This window comes from Terrapene carolina, unplaced genomic scaffold (genome assembly GCF_002925995.2).
Source record: "Terrapene carolina triunguis isolate 2854851 unplaced genomic scaffold, T_m_triunguis-2.0 Scaffold23, whole genome shotgun sequence".
Lineage (NCBI taxonomy): Eukaryota > Metazoa > Chordata > Testudines > Emydidae > Terrapene > Terrapene triunguis.
The window spans coordinates 9,671,585-9,683,831 of NW_020664374.1; the positions used below are offsets into that span (position 1 = coordinate 9,671,585).

Here is a 12,247-nt window from a genome sequence, read left to right on the forward strand (position 1 = left end):
AAAAGCAGAACTTTATTATAAAGGAAAAGTAAAAGAAGCACCTCTGTAAAATCAGGATGGAACGTAATTTTACAGGTTAATCAGATTCAAACACAGAGTATTTCCCTCTAGGCAAAACTTTAAAGTTACAAAACAACAACAACAACAACAAAAAACAGGAATAAACCTCCCTCATAGCATAGGGACAATTCACAAGCTAAAACAAAAGATAATCTAATGCATTTCCTTCCTATTACTTACAATTTGTAATCTTAGATGCTTAGTTCAGGTATCGCTTTGGGAGATTTATTTTCCCTGCCCTGATTCCTCGCTGACCCGGAGAGAACACACAAAGAGAGACAAAACAAAAACCTTCCCCCACAGATTTGAAAGTATTTTCTCCCCTCATTGGTCCTTTTGGTCAGGTGCCAAACAGGTTATTTGAGCTTCTTAACCCTTTACAGGTAAAGGAGGGATTTTATGCTACCCTTAGCTGTATGTTTATGACAATATGTTTGTGGATGTTCTCATTATCCATGTATCTGACTGATTCATTTTTGAATCCTACTAAGTTATTGGCCTGTGTGATACTTTGTGACAATAAGTTCCACAAGGTAATTATGCAATGCTGCTTAACCATATTGTGGCCACTATTACTTAGTGGCTTAACTTGAACCGATGCCCATGTATTAATAGGACTAAATCAAGAATTGCTTCTTCTCTTGTGGTTTGGAACATTTTCAGTGTTGAAAAATTTGCTTCTCTAAATGTTAGAATCATAGAGTTTAAGGCCAGAAGGGGCCATCAGATCATCTAGACTGACCTGTATATCACAGGCCCCCAACACCACTCAGCTCCCTCACACTACACCCAACCACCAAAATTAGACTAGAGTATTACATCCAACAGTCTATTATGTGCCACAGGCAGAGTATGTGAGGGACTGAGGTACACCAATGCCCGAGGCCCCTGCCATGGCAGGAACTTAAGTAACATATACCCAGATAATCCTGGCACATGGCCACCACTCATGCTGGTGAGGAAAGTGAAAAAAACCCAGGGTCACTGCCAATCTTACGTGGGGGAATATTTCTTCACAACCCCATATGGTGTTCAGGCATAAGAGCAAGAACAAGCCAGGTAAACCCCTGAGATAGAGAATGCTCAAAAGCCCTGTCTCACCACGTTCTATGTCCCACTTCTTGTTGCGGCTATCTCTGATGCTTCAGAGGAAGGAGATTTTAAAAATCACATACAAAACACCCAGAATAAATCGGGGGGAGCGGAGGAGGAAAGAATCCCTTCCTGATCTATTCAAGTGACAGCTGAGCTTTGGAGCATGAGCTTGTAAGAAAATAAGACATAAATCAGAAGGAAACCTCCAGGGTTTCTGAGCCTTGCTCCCCACCATCACAAGCCATCATGTCATGCAATCCCACTCATACATTTGTCCAGATCTCTCTTAAAACTAATTAAGTTGTTTGCCCCTACGACTCCTATTGGGAGGCTGCTCCAGGACCTCACTCCTCTGATGGTTAGAGACCTTCTTCTAATTTCCAGACTGAATTTCTTCATGGTCAGTTTGTACCCATTTAATCTTGTGCTAACATTGTAATTTAGCTTAAATAACTCTTAATTGTCCTAGTTTATCCCTGGTCTATTTATAGAGAGCGAGCATATCCCCTCTCAGCCTTCTGTTTCTAGACTAAACCAAACAAACTCTTCCAGTCTTCTCTCATAAGACAGACCCTCTATTACCCTAATCATCTTACTAACTCTTCTCTGCAGCTGTTCTAGTTTGAATTAATCTTTCTTGAACATGGGTGCTCGTAATTATACACAGTATTACAGATAAAGCCTTACCTGTGTCCTGTACAGTGGCATTAATATTATGATATTTGACCAGTTACTATGTAGGAAGTTGAAGTCTTCATTATTCATTATTATTTTATTAAATTTGTTCCTTAGTTGATTTCCCTCAACACTGTGCCCTCAATATTCATTTTCTGACTAGGAGCCTGATAGTCCTTTTTTAAACACTAATATGTCAGTGGTTTGAGCATTGGCCTGCTAAACCCAGGGTTGTGAGTTCAATCCTTGAGCGGGCCATTTGGGGATTTAGTTAGGGATTGGTCTTGCTTTGAGTAGGGGGTTGTACTAGATGACCTCCTGAGGTCCCTTCCAACCCTGATATTCTATGATTCTAACATAGGGCCAATGCTGATTTAATTTACACTAGCGTATAGCATCAGTAACGCCAGTTAAGACAATGCAGTTCCACTGATTTAAAACTGGTCTGAGATAACCCATCATTTTCTTAATTGTTAGTGTGTGGAGATAAATAGATTGATTTTTTGTCATATGACATGTAATGCCCGGAAGCAATCTGCCTAAGTTTTGAAGCCAGTCCCCTAAGCACTTTCCTTCTTCCTCCTTTCCTTGGGATGTGTTCTCATTAATTGTACAAGCATTCTTGAAAAGTAAGATGAAGAAGACTCTAAGAACAAATCTGTTGTAGATATGCTCAGATTACATACAGCAGTGACAAGTTTGGTCTTCAGATTTTAAGGGTGAAGTGATCACGATTCTTTTAATATCCCTGGGAAGCCAGTTCAGGGAGCAACACAAGTAAAAATTACTGGAGGAGATCATGGCTTCTACCATCTTAATCTCCAGCTTGATGAGAGAATTTAATGTTTGTGACTAGCTAGAAGGAGGAAAAGGAATTTAGGTAGAAGAAAATAGGAGAAAATGTAAGCGTGGGTAACTGTCAGTATTTACATACCCAGTGGCTCTACCAAGAAAAGAAAATTCTTTAAAGCGGGTTTGTTCAAAATTCTCAGCTTGATTCATCACTGGTATAAAAAGTCATTGTTATGCCAGAGTACGCCAGTCACATAAGTGTAAGCCATTTTTTAGTAAGCCAAGCCTGAAGCACCTATTTTAGAAGCTTCTTCAGCATCTTATACAGCAAAAGATGTGATATTGAAAGAGAGCTCTTGACTTTATTTGGGCCAAAATTTAGATTTTTTAAAATAAAGCTATTACAAGACCTAATATTAGAAGAAATGTTTTCATGAACTCTTTTGAAGCAAAAGGAAAATAGCTTTTTTGTGTTTGCATGGATTTCAACATACCCTTGCAGAGTTTGCAACAAAAAATACTGTAGCTTTGTGCTAGTATAGGAGAACCAGAAGTAAAAAAAAAAAAAAATAGTACCTAAATATGAGAGCTGAAAATGTTTGAGCAAAATATCAGGATTGAGGTGCATTGACAGAAGTGTGTGAAGAATCTTATATAACAATGAACTGAATTACACCTGACACAAGTCCCTGTTATTTTCTTATTTTTAAGAACACTAAATTCATGCAGCTTTGTAAAAGCGAGAACACTGTTCACCTGGATGATAATGTTATTACTAAAATCAGTCACAAAGTAGCAGCTTTTGGGGACTCACAAGTAGTCAAATTTCATTTCTTACATCTAGAGCAAAGTTACTTAATATGCAAAAAAAAGAAGGAAAAGAGGAAGAATATTATACTAAATTCTGCACCATTGAATTGCTTCTGATTTCCTATTACTGGGTAACATTGCTGGGTTCTTGTCAAAGGAATCTTTAACAGCTGAAATCCTGGGACTGCTAGTGCAGATGGTTATGGATCCTAGCACTGAGAGGCTATCTTCAAGGCTGAAAGGATGGGAGATTTGAAATTTAACAAAATTTATAGAACTAAACATTTGATTAACGAAAAATAAATACATCAATAACTTCTGAACTGAATATCAACAAAAGAACACTAGTTAGTTCTAAAAGGTCAAGTTTTGAATTAGAAATATTTGCCGAAGTTCTGATCAGCCATAAGAAATTTGCATTGCAGATAAGTGACACTTGGAAAGGGTTATATCACTTTGTGTGTGTTTCAACACTGCTGGGGTTTAATTTATGTACTGTCATTGCAAAGAGGGAAGTATAATGGATTTTTAATTATCACAAACTATGAAGAGCAAAGGGAAAGTACTCGAGTTTCTAGACAAAGCAGGAAGAGTATTAGGAGTTATGAAGAACAAATTACACAGTCCTGGCCTATTAAAGACTTCCAGGACATGTGGTGCTCCTGTATTTTAAAAGGTGTACATTAATTTCTGGAGTCAATTTCAGAGTATAATATTTAATTACTTTAAAATTGCTAAAAAGGTTGAATATAGCAAATTAACTGGTTTATTTATTTTCATATAATTTCCTCCACCTCTCCCACCCTAGCTTTTGGGGTGAAGGCAGTAGGTTTATATTCCATGCAAATGTAACAGAAATTTGCTAATTAAACTTGTAATTTCATGGCTTTCCAGATAGTGAGCTCAGGAGAAGGTAAAGCCCCGATAGAAAAGTGTTTTGGTCCCAGATAGTGTTACAAAATGCCTCATTATTTGATGGGCTGTTGAAACACAATTACTTTTTTACAAGTGCTAACATACAACTACCCATCTTCCTGTCATTTCCTGTGCCAGTATGAAAGGGGCAAAGGGCTTCATTCTCCACTATGTTGCAATAGTATAACCTTGTATAGTTCTTTACATTTGTACAAGGTGAATGAAATATAAAACACCTCCATTCAGTAACAAGTGTTTACAAGAGAGCTTCTGGCTCTTCTGAGTGTCTTCCTTTTCACTAATGACCTCATCCAGTGCTTGTTGAGTCAAAGAGAGTTTTTCTATTCATTTCAATGGGCATTGAATTAGGCCCAGTTAAATACACTACCCACTACAACACACATCAAGTAAGAATTTTGGTTTCCTTTGTTTTCTGTAACATTATAATTTTCATTACACTCACCTCTTCACCATAACTCTTTCTTCCCTATTTCTCTTCAGATTCCTTTTCTTCACTTTTCCTGCTGGTTGTCACTGAAAACACATTTGTCATGGATTTTCAGTAGAGCTGGTTGAAGTGTTCAGAGTTTTAGGTTCAGTTCATATAAGCATCCTTACATGTCTTGATGAATTGCCAAAGCTTATCTGAATTGCTTGAGCCTTCAAAACAAATCTGGAAATTTCATAATAGGTTTTCTTGGAAAATTTCCAGCAATTCTGCTTTTGGTTCTGTTATACTGCAACAACCTCTCTGTGAGTATTTCAGCACCTCCAATTCCATCTGGAACCCAGAAGGATACACATACATACATAAAAATAAAATGCTACCCGAATACTTCAGAGTTCCAGTAAAGGTTTTATCTCATTCCAGGTCTAAACAAAGATTAAAGCTAATGGGGATATCTAGACTTTTCCTGCACTCTTAATCCCTAGTTTTCATCATCAAGATAATTGACTTCTCCAGGAAAAAGGAAATAATTAAAAACTCTACTGCTTCTTGGAAAAAAAATAAAGTAAGGGGAAATAATGGTTGAGGAAGTAAACAAAGTGCATTCAAATGATCATCAATGCCTTTGAGGGAGTTCAGGGAGAGAAATGTAAGGTTTTAAAAAGGAGAAGTTTGTACACTCTTAATTTCAATGCTTTCTTTGTTTTTGTCCTGCACTTTCCCTTGCCCTTGCATTACACTGTACAGACTATACATTCCTAAATGGTTTCTCTAAACACCGCACTAGCTGCTATTTCTAGTGGCAACAACTTTTGAACTGTAAAGGCAAGGAAATGTGTTTTATTAATGTGTTAAAAGAGTCTGAAATGGATGGATTTTATTGTAAGGACATTATTGTATTTTATAGCCAAAAGATGCACTTTGGGACCTTTTGGAGTATTATGGTGTCTGGGGAGCTGCTGTAGTCTGTATACTTGGGTAGAATTCAGAATTCAACCATGTGTGATCACATAGAAGGAACCACACTACTTATGTTATTTTAAATTATTAGAGTATTGGTTATTTTATTTTTCTAATATATGAATAATGTGTAAGGTAGTTGGTTTCTTTCCTCAAATTAGATTTAACAACAATTTGACTTATAAACTAACAGCACATTAGATGTAATAACAACCATGGTTACACCATCAGTGCACCATGCACCTCAGAGTCTGTGGCCAAATCTGCTATCAATAACATAAAATAATATCGGAGACACTCCAAGGTGAACTGAGAGAGGAAACATCATCTCCTAAAATGACGACATCAGAAAATCTTCCACTGTGAGTAATGGCTGACATGGAAATAAGTCTTGTTCATGGTCTCAGATGTAACCTGTTGCTTCTCCCTAGTGACTGATACTGTTCTTTGGGAACTGGAGCAACACTTGTTGTAGAACAGACTTGTTTGTTCCTGATGGCAGACTATTTGTGAGAGCAGAAGACATAAAGGTAAATAAGGCAAGAACTGTCTACTCAGAAGATTTCCAGTCAGTACCACATCCAATGAACAGCAGTTCTGAGGAGATGATACAGGAGGGAAGTTTGCCTAGTTGGGAAATAGTAATGGAAGCTTTATCTGCCAGGGAGCTTACAGCACAAAGAAAGAAAGCCCTATTTTGTAGGATTTGGAATAATATCAAAATGGTGTATGGACTGGAATAGAACTATTTTTAAAATCTGCCATTGGAAAAAAGGAGGTAGGGGTAGAGGGAAAGAGTGAGAGAAAGGAAAAAAGAAAAGTGGTATTGAAATAAAAAATGAAAACCCAAACATTTTTCATAGGAAATTTTGAAAAAAAAATTGAAAAAAGAGTCTGAAATGGATGGATTTGTTTTTTTAATTACTGTGGGTAAAATATCCTTTTTTTTTTTTTTTTACCAGCCCTAGTTTGGAATAATTGGAGGAGCATTTGCAACCATGTTATATTTCAGTCTACTGCAATCAGCCACACTATTGCCAAACCCTGGCAAGGTGTATGAGGATCAGACAGTGACAAAGACTAGTGCAGTCAGCATGGATAATTAAAAGCTCATTATACAACAACAGATCACAGCTAATCTCAGCGAGGTGAGAATTGTGTCTGTTTATATAAATATTTGTTGCGAAGGGAAGGAAACTGGGAGTGAGCTGTGAATTAGATTGCACGCACCCAGAAAAGTTTTAAATCAAAGAACTGCTAAATAACAATCAAGTTCTCCTGTGGACTGAGTATATGTGCTAGATCTGCAAAGGAATGGGCTTAAAAATGTCAGCAGGGAGAATATAAGAATTGTACATAGTACCCAATGAAAAGACAGCAACTGAGCTACAGGAGATAGCTTGAAAACATAGGTTCAGGTCTGCATTTTGAGGGCTTGCAGAAACAGCTATTAAAGTCAATGTGACATTTTGCTTACATGACTAAAGTATATTGGAGACTATAAGATTAAGAAGGGTATCTGGGATTGGACCAATGGTGGAACTTTGTTATATTTTGATTCTGATTACAATTCTGTTCCAGCACTATGGCCCTCAGAGAGTCCACCTAATTTATTTTCAACATGATGGGCTTTAATTGTATTTTCCGCATTTAAAATTGGCTTTTTTTACATTCCAAATTTAACAAGTTACTGTCTGACAACTCTGAGATTCGGCACCTAGCTTCTTAACTGCAGTACAACCACTACGACTATTAGTGCTGATCCAGTTCTGGTAAAGAATGAAACTCCCCTCTTGTTCAATTGGCAGGTGTTCAGTAAGTGACTTAATCATCACTAGCAATTAAAGGAAAATGTTCTATATTGACTTTAACAAAGTTGAAGTAAGAATTAATCTCCAAGGATTACATAAATAATGGGTGAAATCTTGGTCCTGTTGAAATCAAGGAGAGTTTTGCCACTTACTTCAATGGGGTCAGGGTTTCACTCATTGTTTGTTTGTTTTTTAACTTAAACATGGACGTATAGAAATATCTAGAGATGGGTAAAGTCCATGAGGAACGGAAAATTATCACAACTTTCCCTTCATTTTGGGGGGTGGATTTTAACCAGGGGCTCCAGACAGGCCCCTCCAGTACTTCACTGACAAGGTCATTATCTCTCTGCTGCTCACTCTCAGATAAAACAACTGACTGTATTATGCTGGTTGCTTTCAGGCATACTTTTTGTTCTGATCCTAATGAGAAAATGGCATTTGCAAATGAGACTAGAGGGTTTGTTGACCAGAATCTACATTCCTACTGCTTCAGTTTTGATCAAAACAGAGAAGGAGACTCAAGCAAGGTGCCATTTCACCAAAGATATTTTCAAATGTGTTGGAGTCAATTCTGAAGGAGAGAGGATTAGGTTAGTTGGGATCACAAGTCTTTAGTATCAGTGGAGATGGATTGAGCCTAGAAGACTTAGGGAATATGACAAAAGAATTTGCAATGAAAATACGTAAGAAATGATCTACAAATGAGCATAGCCACTGGCCAATTGGCTTGCAAAATCAAAAGAGATTCTCACTGAATTAAACTATACCAATTAAATTTTGAAATGGAATCAAAATGATCAAGGAAGATTAACAGGGAAAGCATCTTATAAAGTTGGAAACATTTTCAGAAGTAAGTGTCCCAAACGTAAGTTTTTTGAGAGTGAAAGTACATTCCCTAATATGTTCTTCTACTCACGATGTGTTCCTTGGGGACATAGAGACTAACTATCTACACAAGGAGGAAGATGCAACTAACATAGCGAGCTGAGGGATGAAAGATGATCAAAATCATAAAGAGAGATTACAAAGCAAATTAATCAAGGGGAGAGTGAGACAAGAGCTGGAGATAATGTATGAGCAGTCACTGGAGAAGTGTGTTGATCATCTGTCCTGCAAACATGATGGCAGATGGACCCAAGTGAATAAAGCCAAGTGAATTCTTTATATGAGGAAAAGATTATATGGATCCCCAAGGAGGCCCTAAACTGATACAAACCCACATGGTGTCTTTTCATTCTCATCAAAGACCGACAGAAAAGGAAAAAGTGATGTTAGGCTTCAGTAGCCATTTCACTATAAGGGCCAGATTCTCCATCCTGCTCAAACTCTGTTTTGTGCAGGAATAGGGAGTGGGGAGTTGAGGGAAAGATGGCTTTAATCTGTTCATTTTATGCAGGGCCGGCTCCAGGGTTTTGGCCACCCCAAGCAGCCAAAAAAAAAGCCGCGATGGCAATTCGGTGGGAGGTCCTTCGCTCCAAGCTGGAGTGAGGGACTGTCTGCCGAATTGCCGCCAAAGAGCTCGACGTGCCGCCCCTCTCTGGAGTGGCCGCCCCAAGCATCTGCTCGGTAAGCTGGTGCCTGGAGCCGGCCCTGATTTTATGGAGCCATTTGGGGGCTGATTCAGCTCCTGCCACAAACTAAAGCAGCCTCAGGGATAGAGTATGGCAGGGGAGAACATTAAAAAAACACTCCTAGATGGGGTTTTGTCAGTCTAGTGCCTCTTTGCAGATCCCTTATATCTCTTCCTTGTATAAGGAATTCAGTTGGGTTTATTCAGTTGAGTCCATCTGCCATTGCATTTGCAAATTGGATGACCAATACACTCCTGGTTCCACTAACTACATCTTAAGATTGCTGGAGCAGCATAAAGGGGCCTGTAACAGGGTGATCTGCCCCTTTAATGGCCCAAGGGAGAGGAGGGGAGGCAGGAAGCAGCTGACCCTGCTCCAGGGAGAAGCCCAGCAGGCAGGTTCTGGGAATCAGCTGACACAGCTGAACAGTACCTCATAATTTGCCCACTTAGCTGGACAATAAAGGAGGTCCCAGCTCATTGGTGAGGACAGGTGGAGGAAGGAGGAAAAGAAGGAGAGAGTAGGGAGTATATTTTCCTGTCACCAGAGCAGGAGGCTGCAGGCAGGTAGGCCTTGTGGATCTCCCTCCCACCAGGGTTGGAGAAGGCCCTGCCTGGTAGCTACTGGAGGCCAGATAGCCCCCATCTGAACCTTTAACCAAGTTGTTGTTTGTTATTTTTGCACATTGTTTCTTTCCTTGTGAAGATATTAAACAGAGCCCTGAAAGAAGGGACAGAGACTAAGCTGAGCTTGGCTGACACCTAGTCCCTAGCTGGTGATTAGGGCCACTAGTTTACAGGGCCACAGAACAGATTCTTGCCCCCACTATTTTGCTGTTGTAATATTGCTCTAGTGGAATCGGAGTAAAGTAGCTCACATTCTAGTTTTCACAATAGAAATTGGGATGTGAAATTGTCCAAAGGGCCACAAAGTACTGATGATTTCATACTTGTGATTCGATGGAGGAGTCCTATGAAAACCACAACAAAGGGCCAACTAGCCAACAGAACACGGCTTAGTGCAATAAGTATCCAAAGCCATATGGCAATAAGGCATGAACCCTTAGGTTCGCGGGTTTCTAAGAGGCTTGTTATAGTTATGGAACAAACATATTTTCATTGTCTGACCATAATCTGCCAATGCAGTTCTTTGAACTGAAGAATGTAAGAATTTAAACTAAAGCTGGTACTTGACAGGTAGCTGTGATTTAACAGCTTTGTCTTTGACAAACACTTCTGACAGCTAATTATTATTTTGCCTAGAAGTTTTCTTTTTCATAATAAGGTCAACACAAGAAGTTCTGTGGAAATGAATAGAGGGAACTAGCTGTCACTTTACAGTGTCTTTGTTATAAATTTAACAATATACCCTTATGCCAAGATTATGACAATACAAATAGATCACATTATGGAACCTTTTTTTCTGAACTTCTTTATAATATTTTTTATGAAGTAGACACTTGGGTCTGGATCTTCTAAGGTATTCCATTATGGGAGTTAGGCCCCTAAATACCTTTGGGAATCTGGGCCTCAGATACTGTTGTGCACTGACTGATGGACAGTAGTGTAAATGAATGAATAATAATAATGGAATTAAATATAATAGTGAAGAATTCTGCACTCTGCTTATTTACTGGGAATTCTCTCCTATCATATTATGCCATACCACATGGTTGAACATGTCAAAATTACCTGATGAGTCTCACATGTAGATTTGTTATCTGAGGTTTTGCTGAACCCAAAGCTATGGGTAACTTTACTCTTTGCAAGGTGGTGGCAGGAAATAAATCAATGGGGACACAGCTGTCCGGATGATAGATAGTTGATGCAAGCAGGCAAACAAAAGTGCTTTCACTCAAAACTTCTACTTTATTTATAGAGCCCTGCATGGATAAAAAATTCATATCTGTGGATGGCGGATATCCGTGGATATAAATCAGATATTAGGGGAGCTGCAGGGCTTCATCGGGAACTGCAACAGTGAAAGCAGCAGCATGTTGGGCCACTGCTCGCAGGAGCCAGTGCCCTGTATGGGCAGCTCTTCTGGCATGGCTGTACCACCCCCAGCCCTGTCCCCAGTCCCACCCACTGGGGCGGGCACCAGGCTCACCCAGAGCTGTCCCTGGTTGCACTAGTGTGTGCAAGCAGCTCGCATGCCCCCAGTCAGGAGATGCAGACTGCTGTGTGGAAGGGACTCCGGTCCCAGGGTGTGACCAGGGGCAGATGTGGGTGGAACTGGTGCCTGCCCCAGTGGGCGGGACTGTAGGCAGTACAGCCATGCCAGAGGAGGGCCTGCATGGGGCTCTGCCTCCTGTGAGTGGCAGCCCAATATGCCACTGCTTTCGCCGCTGCAGTTCTTGGTAGAGCCCTGCAGCTCCTCAGATATCTGATTTATATCTGCGGATATCTGCATCCGTGGATATAAATTTTGTATCCACGCAGGGCACTATTTATTTAGTCCAGCACTTACACACATCTGCAATAGGTTAATAGAGCAGCCCAAATTACCCCCAGATTTATATTTACCCAGGGTTTTGAAGAGGTCTCGAGTGGATAACTGTAGACATCCAGTGGCCAGCCTTCTGTCTGCAGGGGAACTCGAGAGGTGTCCAAGTGTTCAAGCATCCACCAAGCCCAGAATCCTTCCTCTTTTTATTCCCAATTTGTTAGCATTACATAGCTTGTTCATGAAAAAAAGGGCTAAGCAGAGGTTAAGTTAAATGGAGAGTTTTCCAGCCTGTAGTTTTCCAACCTGCAGTGTGGATTTTTCCATCAGTTAACTAGTTGTATCTCACTACTGAAGATCACTACTACTTGGAACATCAAAATTATTACAATGGGATTCAGGGCCAAGTTGAAGATCCCTGTGCCAGCAAGTAACCATTCCAATAATGCCTCCCACCACTGGTGTTTTTTAGATTCTGGCCAATTCTTGCAAATATACATTTAATTTCATTGATGTTATGATGTACAGTAACCGTGACCTTGTGCACCTCTTGTTTGGCAGTATGCAAATCAGGGCGTGCAAGCAACGTTTGTAAAACAGTTAAAGTCATTCCAAGGGATACAGATTTTACAGCAGAGTACAAAGGATATGTCTCTTTTAAT

General features: G+C 39.7%; 1 long non-coding RNA gene across 1 annotated transcript; it reads right to left on the bottom strand.

Annotated features, from left to right (window-relative positions):
• Window positions 1-3,199: 3,199 nt before the first annotated feature.
• LOC112103627 lies at window positions 3,200-11,914 on the bottom strand. Its single transcript, XR_002907853.2, has 3 exons — window positions 11,666-11,914; window positions 4,811-4,881; window positions 3,200-3,667 (listed from the first exon to the last, which is right to left on the bottom strand). It is a non-coding gene; the product is annotated as an uncharacterized LOC112103627 (long non-coding RNA).
• Window positions 11,915-12,247: the final 333 nt, after the last annotated feature.